Source organism: Bos grunniens, chromosome 22 (genome assembly GCF_055505025.1).
Source record: "Bos grunniens cultivar Pamir isolate PY7600 chromosome 22, Bosgru_T2T1.0, whole genome shotgun sequence".
In the NCBI taxonomy this organism is placed as follows: domain Eukaryota; kingdom Metazoa; phylum Chordata; class Mammalia; order Artiodactyla; family Bovidae; genus Bos; species Bos grunniens.
The window spans coordinates 22,518,483-22,537,420 of NC_141186.1; the positions used below are offsets into that span (position 1 = coordinate 22,518,483).

Sequence of the window (18,938 nt, forward strand, 5' to 3'; positions counted from 1 at the left end):
TACCTCATATATCTTTGGGCAGTATCTAACAAGAAACTGCATATTTGGTAGGTTTTAAAGAAGACTTTATAAAATGTAGAAGTCAGATATATAAATTCTACTTTAAGACTCTAATTTTGGATAGTCATTGCTTTCCTTGGAACAGATTGCAAATAGAAGACAGTAACAGCAGAAGATTAAGGAAATTAGATGAAGTCATGAAGCACATAGATTTTTCTTTGTGTCTCCTGGGTGTTTCACCGTCCCACTGGAGTGCAACCCGAAGGTGCCCTGGTGATGGTTCTGGTCCACTGATGCATCCTCATGACACTAGGTGCCACTCCTTGCTGTGCCCTGAGCAGTGGCAGTCAGCATGTGGGGTTTGACTGCTGAACTTTCAGTGCCTTCAGCCTCTAGTGGATTTTAGTAATGTGTGTCTTGGCAAAAGGACAGAGTATTAGCTCAAATGTCATGTTTAAAGGGTAGGCAGCCTGCCTGTGTGGTTCTTTCTAATTGAGTAGCCGCCAACGAAGTTTGAAGTATAATTTTAATAAGAAGTCATTTTTCTATCTCTTAATCAAAAGTGATGCAGTTGAACAAAGCCACATCCTAGCAGATGGCCCCAGATTTCAACCTTTTCAGTCTGGGCACATTTATCCACGGGGTGTACTTTGATCCATTAGAAGGGCTCCGACCCAGGAGACAGCTAGATATTTTCTAGTAAACTTCTTAGCACTCTGCCTAGAGGAGAAACTTTTAAATATATGCACCCTGCTAGACATTGAGCCAGTCTGATCATTTATCTGCTGGGCACTTATAAGAAAAAGAGTGTTACGGTAAAAGCAGTCCTAAGGGGAAAGTTCATAGCAATACAGGCACACCTCAAGAAACAAGAAAAAAGTCAAATAAATAACCTAACTCTACACCTAAAGCAACTAGAAAAGGAAGAAATGAAGAACCCCAGGGTTAGTAGAAGGAAAGAAATCTTAAAAATTAGAGCAGAAATAAATGCAAAAGAAACAAAAGAGACCATAGCAAAAATCAACAAAACCAAAAGCTGGTTCTTTGAAAGGATAAATAAAATTGACAAACCATTAGCCAGACTCATCAAGAAACAAAGGGAGAAAAATCAAATCAACAAAATTAGAAACGAAAATGGAGAGATCACAACAGACAACACAGAAATACAAAGGATCATAAGAGACTACTATCAACAATTATATGCCAAGAAAATGGACAACGTGGAAGAAATGGACAAATTCTTAGAAAAGTACAACTTTCCAAAACTGGACCAGGAAGAAATAGAAAATCTTAACAGACCCATCACAAGCATGGAAATTGAAACTGTAATCAAAAATCTTCCAGCAAACAAAAGCCCCGGTCCAGACGGCTTCACAGCTGAATTCTACCAAAAATTTAGAGAAGAGCTGACACCTATCCTGCTCAAACTCTTCCAGAAAATTGCAGAGGAAGGTAAACTTCCAAACTCATTCTATGAGGCCACCATCACCCTAATACCAAAACCTGACAAAGATCCCACAAAAAAAGAAAACTACAGGCCAATATCACTGATGAACATAGATGCAAAAATCCTTAACAAAATTCTAGCAATCAGAATCCAACAACACATTAAAAAGATCATACACCATGATCAAGTGGGCTTTATCCCAGGGATGCAAGGATTCTTCAATATCCGCAAATCAATCAATGTAATACACCACATTAACAAATTGAAAAATAAAAACCATATGATTATCTCAATAGATGCAGAGAAAGCCTTTGACAAAATTCAACATCCATTTATGATAAAAACTCTCCAGAAAGCAGGAATAGAAGGAACATACCTCAACATAATAAAAGCTATATATGACAAACCCACAGCAAACATTATCCTCAATGGTGAAAAATTGAAAGCATTTCCTCTAAAGTCAGGAACAAGACAAGGGTGCCCACTTTCACCATTACTATTCAACATAGTTTTGGAAGTATTGGCCACAGCAATCAGAGCAGAAAAAGAAATAAAAGGAATCCAAATTGGAAAAGAAGAAGTAAAACTCTCACTATTTGCAGATGACATGATCCTCTACATAGAAAACCCTAAAGAATCCACCAGAAAATTACTAGAAATAATCAATGACTACAGTAAAGTTGCAGGATATAAAATCAACACACAGAAATCCCTTGCATTCCTATACACTAATAATGAGAAAACAGAAAGAGAAATTAAGGAAACAATTCCATTCACCATTGCAACGGAAAGAATAAAATACTTAGGAATATATCTACCTAAAGAAACTAAAGACCTATATATAGAAAACTATAAAACACTGGTGAAAGAAATCAAAGAGGACACTAATAGATGGAGAAATATACCATGTTCATGGATTGGAAGAATCAATATAGTGAAAATGAGTATACTACCCAAAGCAATTTATAGATTCAACGCAATCCCTATCAAGCTACCAACAGTATTCTTCACAGAGCTAGAACAAATAATTTCACAATTTGTATGGAAATACAAAAAACCTCGAATAGCCAAAGCGATCTTGAGAAAGAAGAATGGAACTGGAGGAATCAACCTACCTGACTTCAGGCTCTACTACAAAGCCACAGTTATCAAGACAGTATGGTACTGGCACAAAGACAGAAATATTGATCAATGGAATAAAATAGAAAGCCCAGAGATAAATCCACGCACATATGGACACCTTATCTTCGACAAAGGAGGCAAGAATATACAATGGATTAAAGACAATCTCTTTAACAAGTGGTGCTGGGAAATCTGGTCAACCACTTGTAAAAGAATGAAACTGGACCACTTTCTAACACCATACACAAAAATAAACTCAAAATGGATTAAAGATCTAAACGTAAGACCAGAAACTATAAAACTCCTAGAGGAGAACATAGGCAAAACACTCTCCGACATACATCACAGCAGGATCCTCTATGACCCACCTCCCAGAATATTGGAAATAAAAGCAAAAATAAACAAATGGGACCTAATTAACCTTAAAAGCTTCTGCACATCAAAGGAAACTATTAGCAAGGTGAAAAGACAGCCTTCAGAATGGGAGAAAATAATAGCAAATGAAGCAACCGACAAACAACTAATCTCAAAAATATACAAGCAACTCCTACAGCTCAACTCCAGAAAAATAAACGACCCAATCAAAAAATGGGCCAAAGAACTAAATAGACATTTCTCCAAAAAAGACATACAGATGGCTAACAAACACATGAAAAGATGCTCAACATCACTCATTATCAGAGAAATGCAAATCAAAACCACTATGAGGTACCATTTCACACCAGTCAGAATGGCTGCGATCCAAAAGTCTACAAATAATAAATGCTGGAGAGGGTGTGGGGAAAAGGGAACCCTTTTACACTGTTGGTGGGAATGCAAACTAGTACAGCCACTATGGAGAACAGTGTGGAGATTCCTTAAAAAACTGGAAATAGAACTGCCTTATGATCCAGCAACCCCACTGCTGGGCATACACACTGAGGAAACCAGAAGGGAAAGAGACACGTGTACCCCAATGTTCATCGCAGCACTGTTTATAATAGCCAAGACATGGAAGCAACCTAGATGTCCATCAGCAGATGAATGGATAAGAAAGCTGTGGTACATATACACAATGGAGTATTACTCAGCCATTAAAAAGAATACATTTGAATCAGTTCTAATGAGGTGGATGAAACTGGAGCCTATTATACAGAGTGAAGTAAGCCAGAAGGAAAAACATAAATACAGTATACTAATGCATATATATGGAATTTAGAAAGATGGTAACAATAACCCGGTGTACGAGACAGCAAAAGAGACACTGATGTATAGAACAGTCTTATGGACTCTGTTGCAGAGGGAGAGGGTGGGAAGATTTGGGAGAATGGCAATGAAACATGTAAAATATCATGTAGGAAACGAGTTGCCAGTCCAGGTTCGATGCATGATGCTGGATGCTTGGGGCTGGTGCACTGGGACGGCCCAGAGGGATGGTATGGGGAGGGAGGAGGGAGGAGGGTTCGGGATGGGGAACACATGTATACCTGTGGCGGATTCATTTTGATATTTGGCAAAACTAATACAATTATGTAAAGTTTAAAAATAAAATAAAATTAGAGGGAAAAAAAAAAAAAAGAAAAAGAGTGTTAAAGATATAATAGATTTTATCATCTGAAGCATACTGATTTCACTTAGCTTCTTTCAATTGCCCAAGAAGCACTTCTTTCCCTTCTTTCATTTTTCTTCGGTGAAATCATACCCATTCTCCCTCCATTCTCCCTAAGCAGAACATAATCTTTTTCTCTTTGGAGCCCCTACTTATTGAAGTTCATAGAGATGTTGTGAAATTAATATGAGAAATTAAGTTGGTTATTAAATAGTATCAGGGATTTATAAAACTTATTTATTAATTTATTAAATAATATCACAATTTATAAAAATAGGCATCTTATACTAATTTCGGAGAAGGCAATGGCACCCCACTCCAGTACTCTTGCCTGGAAAATCACATGGACAGAGGAGCCTGGTAGGCTGCAGTCCCTGGGGTCACTAAGAGTCGGGCATGACTGAGCGACTTCACTTTCACTTTTCACTTTCATGCATTGGAGAAGGAAATGGCAACCCACTCCAGTATTCTTGCCTGGAGAATCCCAGGGACGGGGGAGCCTGGTGGGCTGCCGTCTATGGGGTCGAACAGAGTCGGATACGACTGAAGTGACTTAGCAGCAGCAGCAGCATACTAATCTTTTCCACCCCACATTAGCAATTCTTGCCTCAGAACTTTTGATGTTGCAGAGTAAATCTGTTGGAAAAATTTAATTTAATTCTATTGATTTTATTATTTAAAAATTTTTACCTTTTTGTTTCAAAATTATTTCAGACATAAAAATTGCAAAAATGATACAAAGAATTCCCATGTATTTTTAAACCAGTTTCCTCAAATGTTAATATTTTTCCATATTTTATCATTGTCTATCTGTATACAATTTTTCTGTTTATTTGTTGCAGGCATGATCCTTAAGGAGAATTTTAGACAAAGACTTACAGTCATTTTGTTGATGGCTTTTTCTATGGGTTCAGTAAATAATATTTTAAAAATAGAAAAGTACTAATACTATTGGCAGTCAACATTCATTAACTAAATGCTGTGGTATTATATAAATCAGGGTTCCACAATAAAACATACACACACACACACACACACACACACACGGTGCTGCTAGTGGTAAAGAACCCGCTTACTAATGCAGGAGATATAAGAGATATGGGTTCAATCCCAGGGTCGGAAAGATTCCCTGGAGAATAGCATGGCAACCCACTCCAGTATTATTTCCTGGAGAATCCCCATGGACAGAGGAACCTGGCAGCTATAGTCCATGGGGTCATAAAGAGTTGGACACAACTGAAGTGACTTAGCGCACACAAACCTATATATAGAGAGAGATTGGCTTCTGTTATTATGTGATTGTGGATGGGGCAATCCAAAATCTGTAGGCAAGCCATGTGGAAGCCTACAAACTCAAGCAGAAGCTGACAGTGCAGTCCATAAGTGGAATTTCTTCATCAGCAGGAAAACTATAGTTCTGCTTTTATTCCTTTCAGTTGACTCTATCAGGCTGACTCAAATTACTAAGAATAATCTCGCTTACTTAAAGTCCAATAATTATAGACATTAATAACATCTAAAAAATACCTTTGCAGCAACATCTAGATTAACGTTTGATTGAATGAGTATTTATTATAGGCTAGTCAAGTTGGCCAGAGAAGGCAATGGCACCCCACTCCAGTACTCTTGCCTGGAAAATCCCATGGACGGAGGAGCCTGGTGGGCTGCAGTTCCTGGGGTCACTAAGAGTCAGGCATGACTGAGCGACTTCACTTTCACTTTTTACTTTCATGCATTGGAGAAGGAAATGGCAACCCACTCCAGTGTTCTTGCCTGGAGAATCCCAGGGATGGGGGAACCTGGTAGGCTGTCGTCTCTGGGGTCGCACAGAGTCGGACATGACTGAAGCGACTTAGCAGCAGCAGCAGCAGCAGTCAAGTTGGCACAAAAAACTGACCATCACATATTATCCTATTTATTATTCACAGCTGTGGCAAAGGCGTTATTATCCCTACTTTATAAGTGAAGAAACTGAGGTTAAGTAATTTGCTGGCAGTCATATAATTAGTTAAGTGGAAGAGGTGCATTTTTGAGCCCATATAGTCTAACTCCAGAACCCTTTCTCTTGACCACTACACTAGACTGTCTACCTCAGAACAAAGAAATGGGCTTTTAGCTTATTTGCAACATCTCAAGAGAACTCCAGTGTATAAAAAACTGACAAATTAATTAAACTCAATAGATATTATTTGTTTACTATGTGCCAGGAACTGTATAAAGCAATAAGAATACAGTGACAAAAATCCTCCTCTCAAGAAGCCCATCTGAGTAGAAAGAGGTAGTGAAGCATCACTCATACACATATCTACACCAAGTGAGGCAGAGAGAGCACTGTCCTGAGGAAACCAGTGGTCTGAGGTTTAGGAAAATTTGGCTCCTGGTTCTGTTACTAAACAGCATCCTACCTTGGTCTGCTCAACTTTAGGCAAGTTACACAGCTCTTTTCTGAATTTATCTGCCAAATAAGAGGAAATGAATTGATTATGAAAGTCATTGATCCAAGAGGATTGTGCTCACCATTGTCTTGAAATTTGTACAATCAGAGGGCTAAGCACTTAATATTATTATCTCACTGAGTCTTCATAACAATCTACTCATTATCATCCCCATGATACAGATGAACAAATTGAGATAAGACAATTTAATATCTTGATCAAGGATAGAAAGTAGAAGAGTCTGCTAAAACCCAAATAATTAGGCTTTTGAGTCCAAATTCTTAATCTGTATGTTAGCTTTCCCTGAAATACATTGTGAAGGTCTTAGTGAATTTTGAATATGTGCTTCTTGGTTTACAAAACCAGTACTCTAATAATTCTTGAGCTAAGAAGCCTTTAAAACATATATACAAAATCATCAAGTACAAATATGTGTTTTATGACATGTGTATGCTGTGTGCTGTGCTTAGGTTGCTCAGTTGTGTCCAACTATTTGCAACCCCATGAACTGTAGCCTGCCAGGCCTCCCAGGCCATGGGGATTCTCCAGGCAAGAATACTGGAGTGGGTTGTCATGCCTTCCTCCAGGAGGATCCCAGGGATCAAACCCAGGTCTCCCACATTGCAGATGGATTCTTTACCACCTGAACCACCAGGGAAGCCCAAGAATACTGGAGTGGGTAGCGTATCCCTTCTCCAGGGGATCTTCCTGACCCAGGAATTGAACTGGGGTCTCCTGCATAGCAGGCGGATTCTTTACCAGCTGAGCTACCAGAGAAGCCCATGACATATATATGCTTATTCCTAAATCTATTCTTTTCCTTTCTTTTCATACCATTGTTTGTGTGTTTATTATAAAATAATGGCTATCAGAAAATTAATAAAAACCTGGATTTTGCCCAGTATTTTAGATCTTGCATTGGATTTTGAAGCAGGGCATACAGTTATGCTGGACACAGTTTAAAAAGAAAAAGGTTGGTTAAAACACTGTCATAGGTCCATTTATTTGTTAAATATACCTCAATAAAAATAATTTTTCAAAACTATTAGAATATGTTCAGAAAGAATGAATTTAGGAAAAAAGTTGAAGAGAGATAATCTGGAAAGTGCAGAACACCACCTTGGCTGAGATGCAAGAGTAAGTGAAAAGCTGCTGATTTGACCATTGTGGGTCATAACCTATTAGAACTCCTAAGGCATGCTAAAGACATAATTGTGTAATTTTTTGGTGTCCAGCTGTGGCCTTCATTACTGAAGACCTGGATTTTCAGAACAAAGCAAATGGAACATAAGTTCTGTGAAAAGAATATCTTAGTGGTTAGTTAACACCAAAGCTGTCAAAACTGGAGAGAAAAAATTGCTGTTTGTAACATGGAACAACAGACTGGTTCCAAATTGGAAAAGGAGTATGTCAAGGCTGTATATTGTCACCCTGCTTATTTAACTTTTATGCAGAGTACATCATGAGAAACACTGGCCTGGATGAAGCACAAGCTGGAATCAAGATTGCCGGGAGAAATAGCAATAACCTCATATATGCAGATGACACCACCCTTATGGCAGAAAGTGAAGAACTAAAGAGCCTCTTGATGAAAGTGAAAGAGGAGAGTGGAAAAGTTGGCTTAAAGCTCAACATTCAGAAAACGAAGATCATGGCATCTGGTCCCATCACTTCATGGCAAATAGATGGGGAAACAGTGTCAGACTTTATTTTTGGGGGCTCCAAAATCACTGCAGATGGTGATTGGAGCCATGAAATTAAAAGATGCTTACTCCTTGGAAGGAAAGTTATGACCAATCTAGACAGCATATTAAAAAGCAAAGATATTACTTTGCCAACAAAGGTCCATCTAGTCAAAGCTATGGTTTTTTCTGTGGTCATGTATGGATGTGAGAGTTGGACTATAAAGAAAGCTGAGCACCAAAGAATTGATGCTTTTGAACTGTGGTGTTGGACTCTTGAGAGTCCCTTGGACTGCAAGGAGATCCAACCAGTCCATCCTAAAGGAGATCAGTCCTGGGTGTTCATTGGAAGGACTGATGTTGAAGCTGAAACTCCAATACTTTGGCCACCTGATGAGAAGAGCTGACTAATTTTTAAAGACCCTGATGCTGGGAAAGATTGAGGGCAGGAGGAGAAGGGGACGACAGAGGATGAGATGGTTGGATGGCATCACTGATTCAATGGACATGGGTTTGGGTAAACTCCGGGACTTGGTGATGGACAGTGAGGCCTGGCATGTTGCCGTTCATGGGGTCGCAAAGAGTCAGACACGACTGAGAGACTGAACTGAACTGAACTGAACATCCACTGATTTATAGTAAAAGTGTCCTTATCCCTTGGAGATCCAGAACCCTCTAGGAGTGACTGCTGTGTTGAGATGGAGTAGATTCTAATTCCTTTATTTTGTAAATAAGGATGCTGAAGTCCAGAGATCAGTGATGTGCCTGGGGTTATATGCGGATCGTGAGCCAAGTCAGGGCAAGAACCCAGTGTTCTTTGAGGGCCTCCACTTACGAGGAAGACAACAAATGTGATTGGGAAAATGTCTCTCCAAATTGCTGCAACTTCAGTTTTTCCATCTGTATGCTTAAACCGTGCCTATGCATGGCACTGTTTTTGCCCATCTCCTCTAGGACCTGTGCTGGACACAACAAATGGCCAATATATAATAATAATAGGCTGAGTATTTAGGATATGTTAGATGCTCCAGTAAGCAAGTTATATATGTTATATTGTTAAATTCTCACAACCAATCTGTGAGGTAGATTTTATTACCCTCTTTTTACAAATAAGTGAATTGATAGTTAGAGAGATTTAGTAACTTGGTTAAGATTGCCCCATCAGAGAGCAGTGAAGCAAGACTTTGACTTTTGGAAATCTTACCCCAGGAACAAAATTCTCCAGTACTCCACTGTATTGTCAGGATAGCTGCCGGGGTCCAGCCCCGGCTGATCCAGGGTATTCGAAGCGGGGATGGCATCGGCGAGGGTCAGGATACAATAGCTTCAATTAGATATTAATTAAAGATGTAAAGAGTAATAGAATAAGGATAGCTCAGTAGGAAAATTCAGTGGAGAAAAGAGGCTGAGTAGCTTGGTTTACGCGGGAGACCAATAAAACTTCAAGACAAGAAGTTTGCACCACTTACGTAGGCCACAGGCGTCCTTCCGTTCTCCCGAAAGAGAGGAGACACTGAGGCCTCCCCGGTCGGATCTTAGAAGCCCAGGCATAATTAGTAAGCATGATGGGTTCTGCGCTCTAGATGGAGACTCAGCCAGAGTGAGAGAGAGAGAGACATGGGGAGACCAGTCTTTTGAGGAACTGATCCCAATTCTTTATTTTCCATGGTCTACTTTTATACACTGAGATGTTATGCAAAAGTCACGCAGGGTCAGCAGTCCTCACTTTTATCAAAGTCAGGTGCTTCATACAAATGTATACAGAGGTCTTAGGGGTGTTACATCATCTTCTGGCCAGGGGGCCTGCTGACAATTTATGACCCTCTCCTTGTGACAGTGGTCAGTCAACCAGGACACTTATTTCTCCAGGGGTGATTATTCCTAAAACAGACGCCACCCAAATAAAGTTACATTCCTATAGGGTGAGGGTGTAGTGGGTTTTAGTTAAGGAAAGAATTTACTTAGCCTAAGGTCCAACGTGATTAATATAAAAGGTTAATACTTATTTCTTCTATATATTCATTAATGTGTGTAAGGGCAGGGGATATGGAGACTTAGCAACAAACATTGGCTCAACAAATGAAAAACCCTTCACCAACACAGTTTCTAATCAGCCCATTATACTTATACTAATAGTTTTCTAACTTTTCTAAGGAACCTGTTTTTAGAAGGTTTAAAGCATCTCGTGCCTCTCACAGTTGGGAGGCTGTGAGCAATCACATGTGGCCGGACAAGCCTGTCAGGTAGGCTACAGAACCTTCAGAGGAGTTTGTAGGTTAAAACACTCTTGTCACGCCCAGGAGTTTTTATTAACTGGAGCTCTAAGTTAACTCCTTCTCCGAAAGAGGTGGTGGGGGACAGCCCCCCATAAAGTCAGAGGTGTAGATGAGCACAAAGTAGTAAAGTAGGCAGGCTCTGGTTATGGGGGTAGATGTTTGAGGATTTCCAGGGGGACTCCTGAGGCTTGATCCCGCCTTTGCGTATGTTGAGCCTCCTTCCTCATGACCTTTGCCATGGGCCAAGTGCCTCACTCTGGCCCCCAACAGATAGCATATGAGCTTCTGCTACTCCCTCCATAGACCCATCACTAATGAGATATGCACTCTCCTCACATGCTCCAAACTGCCTCAAAATCCTTGTCATCAAGTTACTCCAGGCATCTACTACCAATCAATCAGATCAGAATAGGTTTGTGAGATAATCCTTTCTAATTTCCCTGGATTAGATGATCTCTAAGGACTCTTCTAGCTCCAAAATTCTAGTTTGTGATTTTAAGGATTAAAGGAAGATATGAGATATTCAGTTCAGTTCAGTTCAGTTCAGTCGCTCAGTCGTGTCCAACTCTTTGCGATCCCATGAATTGCAGCATGCCAGGCCAATATTAATATTTACAAAAACTGGAATTAGGATGTTTTGAATGGCTGAGCTGATGTCCTGAATATTCTTATTTCTCAGACTTAGTTTGAAACCTTTGGTTAAACTAGGAAGGACTGAAACAGGTGAAATTGTCCATCAGGTACTTTATGAGGTAGCTCATATAGAACTGCTCTAATGTCCAGTTGACAATGTCAAATGAGAGAAGGCCATTCTCCCCGAGACTGCAAGAAACCCACAGCATCAAGAGGATCCAGTTTCAGCATCTTTTGTAAAATATTGTCTTGTTTGTGATAGACATCTTCTGCAGAGGGCTCCTTCAAGAGATTATAGTAGTACAAACTCTATATCCATGCTTCCTTGGCTCTTGATTAATTAGCTGATGACTGCGGGCCAGTTATTTAACCCCTCTGCTCCAGCTTCCTCACGTATAAAAATGGAATAATCACAGAACCTACTGTGTAGGGTTTTGGTATGGATTCAGTGAGCTGATATACATAAATCACTTAAAATAGCACCATAGAATAAAAAGCATTGTAGATATATTGATCAGTTTATTGCATTATACATTTTTATATAGAGAGAGTTTATATTATATGTATATATATTTACTATGTCATTACATGTAATAAAATACAAAGCTTTTTCTTTCAGCCTTGATTTCTCTCTCTCTCTTGATTTGTCATGGTATTTTATTTGCAATTTAATATTATTCTAAATTTAAAAATTAATTTTAAAAATTATTAGCATGAATTTTACCATTCATATAATATTGTTAAATGTCAGTATCAAATGTAAATATAAAGGCATTTAACTTGTATGAAGAATCACTAAAATTACTCAATTTGTTTTTCATAGCTTCACAATACAATCCAGAACTGTGAAAATGCTGTGCAAAACTAAATCAGTTATTACTTCACTTGATGAGCACACATTTTACTAAGAAATGTAGACTTACTGATGAATAAGAAAGGACTAGAAGGTAAAGAGGAGAAGGCAATGGCACCCCACTCCAGTACTTTTGCCTGGAGAATCCCATGGACAGAGGAGCCTGGTGGGCTGCAGTCCATGGGGTCGCAAAGAGTGGGACACGACTGAGTGACTTCACTTTCACTTTTCACTTTCATGCACTGGAGAAGGAAATGGCAACCCACTCCAGTGTTCTTGCCTGGAGAATCCCAGGGACAGGGGAGCCTGGTGGGCTGCCTTCTGTGGGGTCGCACAGAGTCGGACACGACTGAAGCGACTTAGCAGCAGCAGCAGAAGGTAAAGAAACTGTAGTTGCTTCTGTCTTTCTCTTTTCTTCTATGTCCTCATTTTCAGTGTGAGGGGTTGGCTAAAACAGGGAAGTAACTGCATAAAAAAAGGTATGATAGGGTTCATCGGTTTTTTGTGTTTCTTAGGATGCTACTGTGTTTTTCCTGTGTTTCAAGTAAATTTTGGTTCAAATGAAAATTGTGACCTCTTGGAGCTGTCTGCTTACTCAGTTGTAGTTGTAGCATACTTCCCTTGTACTTGAGTCTCTCTGAACTCCCACACATAGTCTACTGCAATTCTTTGCTCATAAGACATCATGAATGCAATATCCAAATGGAGTGGTGAGAAATGGAGGTGGATGTTTACATTGCATATTATGTGTATTACTTCTGCTCATGTGCATTCTCCACTGTCCTGACCTACTTCACTTAAAAATACAAGTTCAAGATAAAATTATTAAGAATTTCAAGACAGCATTATACTAAGTATGGGGATTTTGGATCGAAGGACCTGTATGATTGTACAAGTCACATGTTCATGAGGTTGACTGTACTTCCATCTGCAGGTCATAGACTATTTCTCCCTCATGGGACTCTAAGGAACAGCTCCTTCTAGAAATACTATCATGATTTTGACAGCCCAAATTGATCACAACCCTGGATTTCTGAAGAGTTTACCTTCTTTTTGCTTGCCATAGATGCTCCAAACTGCCTTTTAAGATTAGTTATCTCTTAACCTTTGTTCTATCTCTCTACAACATTATAAGCTTCTTGAGACAAAGTCGTCATATTGGCTCCATATATCATGCAACCTTGGCCTTGTTGAGGTTTGAATTACAAGTTTCTTATCTTATTAAAATGTAACACTCAGTAGCTGTCATTGTTCTAGAGGAGGGCGTGGCAACTCACTCCAGTATTCTTGCCTGGAGTGTCCCATGAACAGAGAAGCCTAGTGGGCTACAGTCCATAGGGTTACAAAGAGTTGGACATGACTGAAGCAACTTAGCATGCATGCAGCTATCATTGTTAGAGCTTTTTTTTTATTGTTATTCTCAATAAAAGAGTTCAGATGCTGAAATCAGACTGGCACTACTCAAATTGTTATTTCCTAGCTATGATATAGGGTAAGATACTTAATCATTTTATGCCTTGATTTTTCTTACATTTTGTTATAAGAATTAAATGCCATAATTACTTTGAGTTAGTAGTACCTGTCACATGACAAATATATCTAGCTATTCTTATTATTTCATTACTCTTATTGTTATTATTAATTTAACTCCCAAGTGTATCATTATTCCCACTTTCAAGATGAGGAATATGAGAGATATCTAGGAGACACAGACTGCCAGTGTAAGATCTTGACTCCAGAATGGTGCCATCCAATATGGCAGGCATCAGACACATGCATCTACTGAACAGTTGAAATGTGGCTCATCTGAACTGAGATGTGGCATAAGTATAAAGGACACACTGGATTTTGAAGGCTTAATATCAAGTAAAGGATGGGAAAATCCTATTAATATATTTATATTGATTGCATGTTGAAATGAAAATGTTTTGGATATACTGGGTTAAATAAAGTATACTATTGAAATTAATTTCATCTATGTTCTTTTTACTTCAGTTCAGTTCAGTTCAGTCACTCAGTCATGTCTGACTCTTTGTAACCCCATGAATCGCAGCATGCCAGGCCTCCCTGTCCATCACCAACTCCCGGAGTTTACCCAAATTCATGTCCATCAAGCCGGTGATGCCATCCAGCCATCTCATCCTCTGTCATCCCCTTCTCCTCCTGCCCCCAATCCCTCCCAGCATCAGGGTCTTTTCCAATGAGTCAACTCTTCGCATGAGGTGGCCAAAGTACTGGAGTTTCAGCTTCATCATCAGTCCTTCCAATGAACACCCAGGACTGATCTCCTTTAGGATGGACTGGTTGGATATCCTTGTAGTCCAAGGGACTCTCAAGAGTCTTCTCTAACACCACAGTTCAAAAGCATCAATTCTTCGGCGCTCAGCTTTCTTCACAGTCCAACTCTCGCATCTTTTTACTTAACCATGTCTTTAAAAACATGAGAAGAACAACTTTAAAATTACTGCTATGGCTCGACCCAGCAATCCCACTTCTGGGCTAAACACTGAGGAAATCAGAATTGAAAGAGACACATGTTCCCCAGTGTTCATTGCAGCACTGTTTACAATAGCTAGGACATGGAAACAACCTAGATGCCCATCGGCAGACAAATGGATAAGGAAGTTGTGGTACATATACACAATGGAATATTACCCAGCTGTTAAAAAGAACACGTTTGAGTCAGTTCTAATGAGATGGATGAAACTGGAGCCTGTTATACAGAGCTAAGTAAGTTAGAAAGAGAAACACCAATACAGTATATTAATGCATATATGGGATTTAGAAAGATGGTAGTGATGGCCCTATATGCAAGACAGCAAAAGAGACACAGATGTAAAGAACAGACTTTTGGACTATGTGGGAGAAGGTAAGGGGGGGGATGATTTGAGAGAATAGCCTTGAAACATGTATATTACCATATGTAAAATAGCTGACCAGTTGCAAGTTCAATGGGACGAAGCAGGGCACTCAAAGCTGGTGCTCTGGGACAAGCCAGAGGGATGTGGTGAGGAGGGAGGTGGGTGGGAGGGTTCAGGATGGGGGCACATATGTACACCCATAGCTGATTCATGTTGATGTATGGTAAAAAACTACCAACATACTGTGAAGTAATTAGCTTACAATTAAATTAATTAATTACAAAAGTTACTGGTATTGCTGTATTATATTACTGTAAGACAGCACTGCTTAAGAGGCTGTGGTTGTGGAGGCTGACAATCGAAAGTAAAGCCATCTTTAAGAACACATTCCACTGAGTGAGCTAATAAAGCTCTTTGGATTCCTTACTCATCTTTAAGATTTAATTTTAATGACCACAGGAGGAAACTTTGGGTTTTACCTATCAATGTAGAAAACATTTTAAGCTGGTAATTGGTTTGCATTTCAGATGAACCTAATTCTTGACAGGAAGCTGAGAGGCTTTCTTTTATTCCACATGCCATTAATGGCGTAAGGAAGGGCACAAGCTTTAGAATGGACGATTTGAATCTCAGCCTTCTCATCTAGCTGTGTGACTTCAGACAAATGACATAGCCTTTTGATGTCTCAGTTTCTTTATCTGAAAAAGGGACAATAATATCTACTGAGCAGGGTTTCTTTGCCCTTTGGCGATGGTCTTCATTCATCCTTCTCTAGCCTCTTCTGTACTCTGGGAGGATGACCTATGAAATACATCAGTTACTATCCTTGCCCACTGGTTTAAGGTTCAGTTTGAACAATGGTAGTGAGCACCCCCTCGATGTCAAAATTCCATGAGAGAAAGTACGTGGATGACTTTTTTGGAGTAAGCATAGATGTTTGTATTCCATGTTGATGACCACTGAAAACTCTGCCTGTGGATGAGGCTCTAGGTAACCAATGGATACGATACTCATTCTGTGGATGCTCCAGTGCTTGATCAGTGGGCTTCTGTATAAATGGCCATGAGGCTGAGAAGAGTTATTATTCATGGACTCAACAACATAGACTTCTTTCCAAAAGACCAAGTGCTTACTGTGTCCACAGCAGGTCCATCTACATGGGACTATTTTCTAAAGGGAACATCTGGTTACTTAGTGACAGATTCATTATGTTAGACTGCTTAATTCATGGAAAGGATTTTGATTTGTCCTCATTGGATGAAGATATATTTCATGTGTATATTTGCTATCCCTGTTCTCTGCTCCTCTGCCATTGCAGTGGTATCCCAGTATCATCTCTGACTCAGAGTTACATTTTCCAGCAAAAAGCATGCCATTGTCAGTTCATGCCCATGGAATTCACTGGTCTCATTATGTGTTACATCACCTTGAAGCCCCTACTTAACAGCACTGTGGACTGCCTAGTCCCCTTCATGGATCACAGCCTTGTTACAGTGAAAGGGCCCACGTAACTCAATGAATCTATGAGCCATGCCACGCAGGGCCACCCAAGATGGATGGGTCATAGTGAAGAGTTCTCACAAAACATGCTCCACTGGAGGAGGGAATGGCAAATCACTCCAGTATTCTTGCCTCGAGAACCTCATGAACGGTATGAAAAGTTCTGACTTTTGACTTATGACTGACTGACTTTTGACTTATGACTTACTAGTAAAAAGATAAACTACAAGTTTGAAATACTTCCTTCCTTCATGCCTCAAAACCAATGGCCAGGATGGTCTTCTCTTAAAGCCAGAAAGCCTAAATCTTGGAACTGTTAAAGAACAAAATGTATTTATGATACTTGTTAAAGATGGTAAGGGATACTTTATGTAAGAGAGACTTCTACAATAGGGTTTTGTAATAGGGGAGAAACTTTAGAAAACAATGAGTAAAAGTAGGAATTTATAGCCAAGAAGCAGGGTGGGGATGATCGGATAGAAAATTACTAAAAGGAAGCATCAGGAATAAGGACGGCTCTGACTAAACTGACCTAATAGAATTCTTGCTGCAGGCCTAGGCACCTCACACATCACCTGGGGGAAAATGGAGGATGAGGGACCTGACTAGATTTGAGGGTGATCAGATATTGAGGATGGGGGATCATGTCAAATGGAGTTAGCAGAAGTCTTGCTAAAAATGGACAATATAGAAATGAACATGGTAGCTCAAAACTCAGGGCCTTATTGAGACAAGCAGTCAGAGAACCCTGACTAAAGTTTGGCCAAGAAAAGACTCTTTGTCAGAACCATGGATGGAGATGGGAGTGGATGTTCCTACAAATATACCCAATAACCCACGGGAAGAAATTCTGCTGCATGTACCAGAGATCTTAATGTTCAAAGAAAGAATGCTTCCAACTGGAATACAGACATAGTTCCAGTGAACTGGAGGCTGAAACTGCACTTGGCCATTATGAGCTACATGGGCTGCAGGACCATCAGATAGAAAAGAGTTCACTGTACTTAGTAGGGTGACTGATCCCAATTACCAGGGGCAACTAGGTTGCTGTTACACAATGGAGTGAGGAAGACTATGTCTGGGACTGAAAGGATCCACTGGGAGACCTCTGGCCCAGTCAGATCAGATCAGATCAGATCAGTCGCTCAGTCGTGTCCGACTCTTTGCGACCCCATGAATCGCAGCACGCCAGGCCTCCCTGTCCCTCACCAACTCCCAGAGTTCACTCAGACTCACGTCCATCGAGTTGGTGATGCCATCCAGCCATCTCATCCTCTGTCGTCCCCTTCTCCTCCTGCCCCCAATCCCTCCCAGCATCAGAGTCTTTTCCACTGAGTCAACTCTTCACATGAGGTGGCCAAAGTACTGGAGTTTCAGCTTTAGCATCATTCCTTCCAAAGAAATCCCAGGGCTGATCTCCTTCAGAATGGACTGGTTGCATCTCCTTGCAGTCCAAGGGACTCTCAAGAGTCTTCTCCAACACCACAATTCAAAAGCATCAATTCTTCAGCGCTCAGCCTTCTTCACAGTCCAACTCTCACATCCATACATGACCACAGGATAAACCATAGCCTTGACTAGAAGAAACTTTGTTGGCAAAGTAATGTCTCTGCTTTTGAATATGCTATCTAGGCCCTGATCAAAGGACAACTGCAGAACCCAATAGAGACAAACTTCCAAAAATTCAGATACTTCAGAGGTAAAGATTTGAGTCATCTTATAAGTAAAGCACACCATCCATTTGAGAAGCAGGTAAAAGGGACCATACAGTAGCAGTGGATGAAGGTTGGCTGCTGTGCTTACCAATTTAGGCCTTATGCTCAAATACAGAAGCTATAGAAACTATTAACAGTAATATTTTATATTAAATAGTAATCTCTCCTTTACTCTGATGTATTTTATGAAAAACATTGATGGTTGATCGTGTTTTGGGTTTCAGTTGGGAAGATGACTGAAACTGACATCATACCATCCTGATGTGGCATCTTTTCAACTGAATTGTCAAACAATAATTATTAGTATCTTAGTAACAAGGCTTCAAAGAACAAAGAGCTGTATTTGAAGTCTTAGGAATTGCAACCTAGGTGACACAAATTGGGATAAAAAGGAAAGAGCATTTGTGAAAGGGAAAGATTCAAAAGCTTATAAAGACAAAAGCTAGAGGTTGTTAAAGTTATCTTGGAAGAATTATGATTGGCCTGATGTAAAAAGAAAATATTTGTCCTTAAGGCATAGGCTATCACAAGTTATTTATGTTTGGTGTAAGGGTCCAATAAATATCTTGAGTTTCTGGAACCTTGTGGAGATGTTCTGGATGCCTGCATTAAACAGTAGCTGGTCAATAGTCCAGATTTCATCCAGGCTGAGAATTGTATTAAGTCTCACTTCCTCAGTGACCTCCTGGCTTCATTTTAGAGAGCTCTCTTAGCAATTCCAACTCCATTTTGGTTTTTCTTTCACAGAATTAAAGATAAGAGTAAATGAAGAAGAAATGAAAAAGGTTGGTCTAGTTGGATAACTTATTCTTCCCTCTAGGTCCTC

The 18,938-nt window shown here is 39.8% G+C and overlaps 1 long non-coding RNA gene across 1 annotated transcript in view; it reads left to right on the forward strand.

The window, feature by feature from the left end:
• LOC147348211 (uncharacterized) overlaps nucleotides 1-18,938 on the forward strand; it is a 314,743-nt gene that overhangs the window by 207,097 nt on the left and 88,708 nt on the right. The window lies entirely within an intron of this gene.